Source organism: Carcharhinus amblyrhynchos, chromosome 21 (genome assembly GCF_965287045.1).
Source record: "Carcharhinus amblyrhynchos chromosome 21, sCarAmb.v2.hapA, whole genome shotgun sequence".
Lineage (NCBI taxonomy): Eukaryota > Metazoa > Chordata > Chondrichthyes > Carcharhiniformes > Carcharhinidae > Carcharhinus > Carcharhinus amblyrhynchos.
In genome coordinates this window covers 39,734,615-39,746,642 of record NC_137344.1, presented here as the reverse complement: position 1 = coordinate 39,746,642, position 12,028 = coordinate 39,734,615, and the positions used below count along the sequence as shown (strand labels likewise).

The window sequence follows — 12,028 nt, the reverse complement described above, 5'->3', positions numbered from 1 at the left end:
TTCATCAGGGCAGTGTAGTGGTTAGCACTATTGCCCCACAGCACCAGGGACCTGGGTTCAATTCTGGCCTCGGGTGACTGTGTGGAGTTTGTACGTCCTTTCCGTGTGTGTTGCTTGGGTTTCCTCCGGGTGCTCCGGTTTCCTCCCATAGTCCAAATATGTGCGGGTTATGTTGATTGGCTATGCTAAATTGCACATTAGTGTGAGGGGAATTAGCAGGGTAAATACTTGGGGATAGAGCCGGGCTGGGTATGTTGTCAGTGCAGGCTTGATGGGCTGAATGGCCGCCTCCTGCACTGTAGAGATTCTATGATCAGAATAAGACATACCAGAATAGCGAACTCCCCTTCTAAATTGTGACTTGTTAGATTCTTGATTTGCCATTATCACATTTGACTAAAAGCTCCTTCATTAGCTTCCCAGAATTGACCATGGATTAAATAGAATTGCTTATTTACAATGATTAAATTAGGACAGTGGCATTGGCGCAATGACTTTGAATTAGCAGAAGTTTAATTATGGTATCAGGTGGCGGTGAAAAATCAGTGCAACAGATTTTGCTTCATGAAATAGTACTTAACTTTACTGAATACACAGAAATAATTTAAGAGAATCATAATTTGCTCTGAGTGTTATTAAATTTTGAACATCGACTGTAATATAAAACATGTATGTGATGTTTAGTGCAGGCATTACAGAACCTCGAGACCAAAGCCATGGGGGCTTGAGCCAACTGGCATTCTCTTGATCCCATGTTTTTAGCACAACAGAGATTGAGGGCCTGAATTGTTGAGAGAATATTCCTGGTAAAGGTTTGAAGTTCTACCGACAATATAGGGAAACAAAGGGAAAGGGTGGAAATCTCCTCTAGGATCTTATCCCAAATTAGGCAGGAAGGAGGTAGTTTTAACTTCAGGAAGCCTAATGGAGGACATGCTCCTGTCTACATCAATGGGGATGAAATGGAAATGGTCGAGAGCTTCAGGTTTCTAGGTGTTCACATCATCAACGCCCTGCCCTGATCCCTCCACGCTGACACTACATTAAGAAAGCTCGCCACCGCCTTTACTTTCTCAGGAAGCTAAGGAAATGCGGCACGTCAGCTATGACTTTCACCAACTTTAACAGATACACCACAGAAAGTGTCCTTTCTGGATGTATCACAGCTTGGTATGGCTCCTGCTGTGTCTAAGACTGAACAAAACCCAGCCCATTTTTCAAACCGGCCTTGTTCTTAGTTAAAAATTAAACTCCTCCCTCCAGCCTTATTAAAAATTGGTTAAACACTGGCATAGAATCTCTACAGTGCAGAAGGAGGCCATTCAGCCCATCAAGTCTGCACCAATGACAATCCCACCTGGGCCCTATTCCCCTTAACCCCACATATTTAGCCCACTTAATCTCTCTAACCTGTGCATTCTGGGACATTAAGGGGCAAATTAGTTTGGCCAGTCAACCTAACCCATGCACGTCTTTGGACACTGGGAAGAAACTGGACCACTCGGAGGAAATCCACACAGACACAGGGTGAATGTGCAAACTCCAACAGACCGTGACCCAAGCTGAGAATCGAATCCAGATCTCTGGAGCTGTGAGGTGGCAGTGTTAACCTGTAATGATAAATGGGAATCTGCTGTAAGCTCAAACAGTCAGTCACTCTGATGAGCAGCCTTCTCCCAAAAAGACTGGAAGGTAGATGAGAGCATGTCCGGGAGCATGGGGGTCACTGATTATACTGGTTGCTTTTCTGAGGCAGCGGGAAATGTAGATGGAGTCAATGGATGGGAGTGGTTGCATTGTAATGGCAGGCTGTCCCTCTAGTTGACCTCATTTAGACAAGGTCATCTGGCGATCCCTTCTTTAGGGTTGTTGTGCTTAGTTGCAGTTGCTTGCTGCCTCATATTGTGTTGTAGTGCCATCCCCACTGCAAAATTGATGGACCTTCCTTATTTGTACTGGTGTGCTCCCACTTGGTGGTCGTCATCCCACTGTGGATATGTAATGAACCTGAACCCAACCAAAGAGTAACTGCGTGTCAGTTATGTTTATTTGTAGGCAAGTGGAAGGTATTAAGTGGAGTTTCTCTTGGGCGCATATAAAAAGATACTTATTGAAACTGTGTTATAGTTGCATTTGGAGGTCAGTTCTTGTAATGGTCCAGCCTGCAAATAAATGGCTAGCTTGATAAAGATTGGCCCTTGTAATGTCCTTCACAAAGAGGTTTTATGGATGATGAAGGGGACTGGGGGTGAAATATAGTCCTGCCCAGTGAGAACTTGGCCCTGAAGAGGAAAGTACCACCTGCCCCTTCCTTCTGTCCAAATTTCCTCCAGGATCCAACAAAATTCGTCAGATTAATGAGACACTGTCCCAAAATTATGCCCAGAATTTTTCAGCCCCACCAATGATGGGTGTCATGGGGGAAGGCAGGACAGGAAAACTGGGAAAGCAGGCAAAAGTCACTCTCCAAATTTTCTTGTCCGTCCCGCAATGATACCCCCTGCTGGCGGGGTCAGAAAATCTCGCCCTAGAGGAGAATTGAAGATCTTGAAGAGCAATAATGCTTGATACCATGTTTGTGTTCATTGTCCGTTTAATTGTTGCTTGCAATGTCTACACTACCAGTGTTATGGGAGAGTTTAAGTCTATTGATGTTTATCACTATGCTTTGAATTAAAAGTGGTCGGGCAGGAATTTGTCAGAACGTCTTGTAGGAACCATCGCTTGCAGTACCTCCCCGTGAACAGACTGCTCTTCTGTATTGGCATCCCAAACAGCTTTTATTGCGATGTGGAACCTGTCGAAACTATAAAGATTTTTTGACCAAAACATGCTGATGGTCAATAAAGCAGTCCATTGCTTTAATCTGAGCTGCTCTTTCGGGAGAGGACTTTGTCAGACTCACCGATTGTATTTGAGCAGCTCTCATTTATCACTTTTTTTAATGAGCCTGGAGGGAGGAGTTTAATTGTTGACAAAGAACAAGGACTGTCTTTGGAAGTTTATTACAAATTAAAGATCTCCCAGTTTATGCCAGCATTCATTTCCCCAGTCACTCATTGCCACTCTGTTCACTGCACCTGCATTGGCTTCTGTTATGGCAATGCCTCAAATTTAAAATTCTCATCCTGGTTTTCAAATCTCCCCATGGCTTTGCAACTCCGCAATCCCTACCTCCTCCTGCCCAGTAACCCTTTGATATTTTTGTGCCATTCTGGCTTCTCATGCACCCCTGATTTTAATCATACCACCATGGCTGGCCATATTTTCAACAGTCAGTGCCCTTCATTCTGTACTTAAACAAAGGTGATTATAAAGGGATGAGGGAGGACTTGGCTAAAGTAGACTGGGAGCAAAAGCTTTATGTGGGATAATTGAGGAACAGTGGAAGACTTTCAAAGCGATCTTTCACAATGCTCAGCAAAGGTATATACCAGTGATAAGGAAGGACTGTAGAAAAAGAGATAATCTACCATGGATATCTGAGGAAATAAAGAAGGGTATCAAATTGAAAGAAAATACATACAAAGTGGTAAAGATTAGTGGGAACTTCGTGGAAAATCTTTAAAGATCAGCCACAAAGAAAGCTATAAAGGTAAGATGGATTATGAGAATAAATTAGCTCAGAATATAAAAACAGATAGCAAAAGTTTCCACAAATATATAAAATGAAAAAGAGTGGCGAAAGTAAACATTGGTCCTTTAGAGGATGAGAAGGGGAATGTGATAATGGGAAATGAAAAAATGGCTGAGGCATTGAACCGATATTTTGTGTCGGTCTTCACAGTGGAAGACACCAATAACATGCCAAAAATTGATGACAGGAAGGCTATGGCAGGTGAGAACCTAGAAACTATCATTATCATGAAAGAGGTAGTGTTGGGCAAGTTAATGAGGGCTAAAGGTAGACAAGTCTCCTGGCTCTGATGGAATACATCCCAGGGTACTAAAAGAAATAGCAAATGCATTAGTTCTAATTTACCAAAATTCGCTGGACTCTGGGGTGGTTCTCTCAGACTGGAAAACAGCAAGTGTGATGCCACTGTTTAAAAAAAGGAAGTAGAGAAAAGGCAGGTAACTATAGGCTGGTTAGTTTAACCTCTGTAATGGGGAAAATGCTTGAATCTATCAGGAAGGAGGAAATAGCGAGACATTAGGATATAAGTTGTCCCATTGTTAAGATGCAACATGGGTTCATAAAGGGCAGGTCATGTTTGACTAATTTGGTGGAATTCTTTGAGAACATTACATGCGCAGTGGACAATGGGGAGCCTGTGGATGTGGTGTATCTGCATTTCCAGAAGGCATTTGACAAGGTGCTGCACCAATGTTACATAAGATAAAAGTGCACAGTGTTACAGGTAATGATTGCATGGATAGAGGATTGTTTAACTAACAGAAAGCAAAGAGTGAGGGTAAATGGGTGTTTTTCTGATTGGTGATCAGTGACTAGTGGTGTGCCTCAGGGATCAGTGTTCAGACCGCAATTGTTTACGATTTACAGAGATGATTTGGAGTTGGGGACCAAATGTAGTGTGTCAAAATTTGCAGGTGACACTAAGATGGAAGAGCAAAGTGCAGAGGACACCGAAAGTATGAAAAAGAGATATAGATAATCTGAGTGGGCTAGGGTCTGGCAGATGGAGTACAATGTTGGTAAATGTGAGATCATCCATTTTGGTAGGAATAACAGCAAAATGGACTATTATTTAAATGGTAAAAAATTGCAGCCTTCTGCAGTACAGAGGGACTTGAGTGTCCTTGTGCAGGAATCTCAAAGAGTTGGTTTGCAGATGCAGCAGGTAATGAAGAAGACAAATTAAATTTTATCCTTCATTGCTAGAGGGATGGAGTTTAAAAACAGCAAGATCATGTTGCAGCTGCATAAGGTGCTGGTGAGGCCACACCTGGACTACTGAGTACAGTTTTAGTCTCCTTATTGAGAAAGGATAGACTGGCACTGGAGGGGATGCAGAGGAGATTCTCTAGGTTGATTCTGGAGTTGAGAGGGGGTTGGCTTATGAGCAGAGACTGAGTAGATTGGGGCTATATCATTGGAATTCAGAAGAATGAGAGGAGATCTTACAGAAACATATAAAATTATGAAGGGAATAGATAAGATAGAAGCATGGAAGCTGTTTCCAGTGGCAGATGAAACTAGAACTAGGGAACACAGTCCCAAAATAAGGGGAAACAGATTTGGGACAGAGTTGAGGAGGAACTTCTTCACACAAAGGGTTGTGAATCTGTGGAATTCTCTGCCCAAAAAAGTAGTTGAGGCTACTTCATTGAATGTTTTTAAAGCAAGGATAGATAAATTTTTGAACAGTAAAGGAATTAAGGATTATGGTGAGTGGGCGGGTAAGTGGAGCTGAGTCCACAAAAAAATCAGCCATGATCTTATTGAGTGGTGGAGCAGGCTCGAGGAGCCAAATGGCCTACTCCTGCTCCTAGTTCTATGTTTACTCGTGAACTTTTACACGTCCCATTTCTTCTTCAAGAATTTCCTTTTAACTTATCTCTGAATAATTTTTGATCACCTGTCCAAATATTGCCTGAAGTTCAGTGTCAAATTTTGTTTAATGACGTTCTTGTGAAGTGCTTTGAGATTATTTTGCCACATTAAAGGTGCTAAATAAATGCAAGTTATCTATGTTGTCGCTCACACAGTTGGCCATAGTGTTATAAGAAGATAGCATCATGTTCTGTTATTTGTGAACTGCCAGACCCAGGGGAGAAAGTAATGTAGTGGTAATGAATTAATAATCCAGAGACCCAGGCAAATGCTCGAGGCGAAGGTTCAAATCTCACCACAGCAGTGGGAAGAATTTAAGTTCAATTAATAAAACCTGGAATTGAGCATAGATAAAGCTGTAATTGATTTTGGGTGGCACAGTGGCTAGCACTGCTGCTTCACAGTGTCAGGGTCCCGGGATCAATTCCAGCCTTTGGTGACCGTCTGTGTGAAGTCTGCATCTTTTCCCCATGTCTGCGTGGGTTTTCTCTGAGTGCTCTGGTTTCCTCCCACAGTCAAAAAATATGAATTGGCCATGCTGAATTGACCCTTGGTGGCTCAAGAACTGTAGGCTAGGGGGATTAGTGGGATAAATACGTGGGGTTATGGGGATAGGACAGGCAGTGGGTCTGGGTGGGATGCTCTGTCGGAGGATCAGTGCAGACCCGATATACCTCCTGCACTGTAAGGGTTCTATTATTATATGATCTGTCTGGCATTCAAAACCACATGAAGGTATGATTCTGTTTTTAAAAGTAATAGTCTGCAAATTTGGCAACTGCCTGGCCTATTAAGTATTCAACATGGCAGATGGGAAGCAGATACTCATTTGTAACCATAATTACATATTGGGAAATCATAGGATCGTGGAATTTACAGTGCAGAAGGAGGCCATTTGGCCCATCTAATCTGCATCAACAGCAATTCCACCCAGGCCCTATCCCTGTATCCTCATGTATTTACTCTCCTAATCCCCCTGACACTAAAGGGCAATTTAATATGGCTAATCAACCTAACCAGCACATCTCTGGGCTGTGGCAGGAAACCAGAGCACCCGGAGGAAACCCATGCAGACACTGGGAGAACTTGCAGATGACACACAGATGAGGCCAGAAATGAACCCGAGTCCCTGGTGCTGTGAGGCAGCAGTGCTAAGCAGTGCGCCATTGTGCCACCCTAGGTGTTTGTTGCGCACTGCCCATAACTGGAATAGGAATATGCAAATTGATGCCTGTATAAAGTTCTCATTTTAAGACTGGTTTTTCCTGACTCAACTGCTACCAGTGCTGTTGGGAATCAATAAATCAGACGTTTGATCCCTCACTACAAAAACATTTTTGAAATGTACTTATTGATTGTAGACCTAGGATATTTAGGAATGTTTTTCTCCAGAGCTCCTGCTTAAAGGGAGTGGGCCACCATATCCCCTTCCTGTTCCTTGCCCCCGTCTTTTGATCCAATTTCTGCTTGGTCAACTGATTCTCCTGCCTTCACTCCCTGTACCCCAATCCCAGTAACAGCTGCTCAGAATGAATTCCCCTCCCCGCAGCTTGCAATCCCATTTCCCAGACCCCTCAAAAAGGGATAGGCACATCTGAATTTTCATTGCAACACAAACTACTAATTACTCTGCCACTGACAATAGCATTTTTTTTTAACCATCATGTTTTGGTACATCAGTTTGATGTGGGTGGGATATCATTTCGTGACTTGGCAAGGCTCCCCATCATCAGTCTGCCAGTTTGCTGCATTCAAAAATCAGGTTGGACTGGAAGTGGGTGCATAACAGTAGCACAACCCCATTAAAGGATTAAAAAGTAATTTCTGTATTTTGTAAGAATTAGTTCAATTTATTTGACAGAGCATTTGTAATAATGGCTTTAGTTTTAGCAGAAGTGTACAATTCCTCATGTACATCATGTACACATATATAATAGTGTGTGTGTATATATGCATACACTTATACTGTATATAATATATACAGCTGCCAAGCTTATGGATGGCACAAAATTCTGTGTGATTGTAAGAATTGTAAATTAAATGGCTCCAAACAAATCTTGATGAGATGGGAATTGGGCTCAAGTTTGGAAAATTACATTTAACTTTGATAACTGTGGTGCTGTGAAGGTGGCAAAAGCAAAACTAAATATACCCTCACTTGTTGAGAAGGAATAAGATTTGATGTTATTATCCACAATTCCCTAAAGGTCCAAGTGTTGTGAAGTGATTACAGGGTTGACGGGATGATTTAATGTAAATAAAAACACACTATTTTGTCCTTGTGTAAGGGTTTGGTTAGGCTGCACAGAGTACGATTCTTATTTTTAGTACTCTATTAAGATGACTAATATAGATACATGAGAATAGTTCAAAGGTAGCTCAAAATAATACCTATTTTAAATTGTTTACTTCAGGCAAGCACAGACTGGTTTGGAAGATTATTTCAGTTCAAGATCATTACATCAGTTCACAGATTATTTCAAATAGGTAGCTGCAAACCTTCAAAAGAGATTTGGACCAGTGTGGTATAGGGCAGAGATCATGCCACACACAGATCAGGCAGGATAATGAGTAGCACAAACTTGTGATCAGTGTTTTCTCTTAGACTAATTGTGTTCATCTAAAGGGTTTAAAGCCTCTTCATGAATTGGCCTATTATTTAAAGAATAATCTAGTTATATGCCTCCGAAAGGATTGCTGAGTGCTGTAAATTGTGACGCTTCATTCATTCTGGTTCTGAGGCAAGTTCAGTGAACCAACTGATCTTTTTAAGGTGAAGTAATGGACCTTTTTGTTTCTAGTTTTGTTCTTTTAGAATGCCAGTTGGCATCACATGTGTACCCTTTCAGCCCGTGGAAATAATGCCACATTCTAACATGCTTAAGTGTGTAAGCAAGGGACTCATTGATCATGGTTATATTTGATAATTTTATTTTTTAAAATCATTTATTTTTTGAATGGTGTCAACTGAATGCCATCAGGGTCAGTTTTGAGACCCTTTATGTTCAGATCTATATCTGTATCACTTTGATGCTCTCATGAGTCAAGTCAATATTTTATCAATGATTCATTACCGTTTTTTATAGTCAAGTCTGACACAAAGAAGATATTTAAACTCTCGACAATATCTTGGGGAGTCCATCTGAAAAGGTAGTGAAGAAGGCATATGGCATTCTTGCCTTTATTGGATGGGGCATAGAGTATAAAAGTTGGCATATGATATTGCAGTTATATAGAACGTTGGTTAGGCCATATTTGGAATACTGTGTCCAGTTCTGGTTGCTACACTACCAGAAGGACGTGGAGGTGTTGGAGAAAGTGCAGAAAAGGTTTACCAGGACGTTGCCTGGTATGGAGAGTATTAGCTATGAGGTGAGATTGAGTAATTGGGTTGTTCTCCCTGGAAAGACAGAGGTTGAGGGGTGACCTAATAGAAGTTTATAAAATTATGAAGGGCATAATAGGATGAACAGTTGGAAGCTTTTTCCCAGGTCAGAAATGACAAACACAAGGGGTCACAAGTTCAAGGTAAGGGGGGCAAGGTTCAATACAGATATTTTACACAGAGGGTGGTGGGGGCCTGGAATGCACGACCAAGCAAGGTGGTTGAGGCAGACATGATAGGATCATAGATAGCCACGTAAACAGACTGGGAATAGAGGGATACAAATGGATGGTCCAGTTAGAAACACATGGTCGATGCAGGCTTGGAGGGCCGAAGGGCCTGTTCCTGTGCTGTATTGTTCTTTGTTCTTTGAATCTGCCTTGAGGAATTCTTCAATGGTTTTACATTCCTCAATCGTCCTCTGACTCCTATATAGCTAAGAAAAAAAATACTATTGTTATAACAGCGATCCTCAAATTCTTCCAATGAATTTTTAGCTGTTGTATTGGTATTTGTTGCCTTTAGTTGAGTCCAATTCTTCTCAGAACTATTTTCTTTGAGGCTGTAAAACAAAAATCTGACTGGGCTTATCCTTAACAGCCTTTTATTGAACAAGGGTGTAATGTTTGCAGTTCTCCAGTCCTGTGGCTGCTCTGCTGAGTCGTGGGAAGATTGAAAGATTATGGCCAAGACCCCTGCAATTCTCACTTCCTTCATTGCCCTTGGATGCATCTCATCTGGTCCCAGTACCTTGTCAACTTTAACTACCGACAATCTATTCAACTCTTCCTCCTTATCAATTTTATTTATATGCCTACGGAAGATGTAATGATTCCCTTCTATGTTGGCTGCCAATATTTTCTCATAATCCCTCTTCACTTTCCAAATGTATGTTTTGCCCCTCTGAATGTTCCATATGCCTCTTGGTTCTCAATTGTATTTTTAACCTCACACTTGTCGTAAGCACGCATTTTTTTGATTTTAATTTCTATCTCCATTTTCATCCAGGGAGCACTACCTTTCCCCTTTTGAGGGAATATACCTTGATTCTGCCTAAGCCATTTCCTTTTTGAAGGTAGCCCATCGTTCAGCTGCTGTTTTTCCACAGCAACCTCTCATTCCAGTCTGTTTGGCAGAGCTCCGTTCTTGTCCCATTGAAGTCAGCTCTCCCCCAGTAAATTACTCTTATCCTGGATTACCCATTGCCCTTTTCTATCATCAACCTAAATCTTACGATACAATGATCACTATCTCCGAAACGTATTCGCACTAACACTTGATCTATTTGGCCCACCTCATTTCTGAGAACCAGGCCTAACATACTTTTTTTTTTGGACATATACTATTGTGGAAATTGTTCCTGAACACACTTTAGTAACTTTTGCCCCATCTGCCCTTTACACTACTACTATTCCAGTCCACATTTGGCTAATTGAAGTTCCCTCATTATAACCGCTCTGTAATGTTTGTGTCTCCATGCAGTTTCTTTGACATCATTCTCACTATCTGATGGTCTGTAGCAGTGGTGAGCAACCTGCAGCCTGGGGGGGCCACATACGACGCATCTGGGTTCTGAGTGTGGCCCACGAGACATTTTGTTGGCTGTTGTCCACACGTAGGGTTGCCACATTCTGCTGATTTCCATCTGTGTAGTTTTTTTTTTCTGCAGGTATGATTGAGGTGATATGCACATGAAGCAAGGGCAAGTGTAGTGAGGTAGGTTCTCATTGCTCACAACATGGACTGTGAGAGCCGTGCACTCCCTCTGCATCCAAAGTATAAATATTCATTTTGTTTTTATCATTTGAAATTGATAGATCTATTAGTATATAACTGATTAACTTGTTATGGAATATTCAGCATGTATTAAACATACTCAGTCTTATTCATGGGGTCATGGTGACTGAACACTCCTGATTTCAATCTTAGAGCCCACTGAGATGGGAGGGCCAATCATGCTGCCCACTCATGAGCCTAGGTTGCCCACCACTGATTTATAGACTATGGCAAACAATGTAATTACATCCTTTTCATTCCTTGGAACCAGGCAAACTGATTTTGTTCTTGAACTCTCTGGGACATTCTCTTTCTCCAGCACCGCTATGCTCTCCTTAACCTAACTGTCTCCACTCCTCTTTTCCTTCCTTTCCTACTTTTTCTTAATACCTTGTACCGAGGGATATTTAATATCCACTCCTGCCCTTCCTTGAGCCAGATCTGTTATCACCATAACACCATATTTCCACATGGCAATCTGCACCTGTAACTCCCCCATCTCTTATTTATTATCACATAAGAACATAAGAAATAGGAGCAAGAGTAGGCCATCTAGCCCTTCGAGCCTGCCCCGCCATTCAATAAGATCATGGCTGATCTGAAGTGGATCAGTTCCACTTTCCCGCTTTCTCCCCATAACCCTTAATTTCCTTGTCTGTCAAAAACCTATCTACCCATGACTTATGCTCTATGCATTCACACACACACAGTTTAAGACCACTTTAGACATTGTTCCTTTCTCCCTTAATTCAACTTCATTTATTAACTTCCTGTTCTCTATGCTAGGGCTACCTGGATTCCCAGTATTTTGTGCATCCTGGTGTTCCTCTCTAATATTTCTTCTTCGATCACATATCCCTGCCGAGTTGGTTTGAAGCCTTTCCAACATTACTAGCAAAACTGCCCACAAACATCTCCGTCTCAGCTCTGTTCAGGTGCAAAGTGTCCTCTTGTACAGCTGCCAGCTGTCCCAGAAATCCAAAGCTCTCTCTCCTTCACCATCTTTCTAGCCATGTATCGTGGTGCCACCTGGCCCTGACTGCACTCCTCTGAGGAACCATCGCCTTCACCTGCTTCTAAAATGGAAACCGATTTGTAAGCAGAAACCCAAGAGGCCTCCTGCAATGCCTAGTTCCCTTGGACTGCCTGGGGGTCATGCATTCCCTCTCTGCATCCAGATCCATAAGCTATGGTGTGGCCTCCTCTCTGAGCATACTTTTCACTTGCCTCTCTGCCTTGCAGATGTGCCATAGTGACTCCAACCCTCTCTTAGGCTCTGAAACCCAGAGTTCAAGCTGCTGCAGCTTCCTGCGCATGTCGTTATCTACGAAACCAATAGCATCCATATCATC

The 12,028-nt window shown here is 42.1% G+C and overlaps 1 protein-coding gene across 1 annotated transcript in view; it reads left to right on the top strand.

Moving 5' to 3' along the window:
* The window catches only part of dnah9 (dynein, axonemal, heavy chain 9), a 521,732-nt gene that overhangs the window by 224,247 nt on the left and 285,457 nt on the right, over positions 1 to 12,028 (top strand). The window lies entirely within an intron of this gene.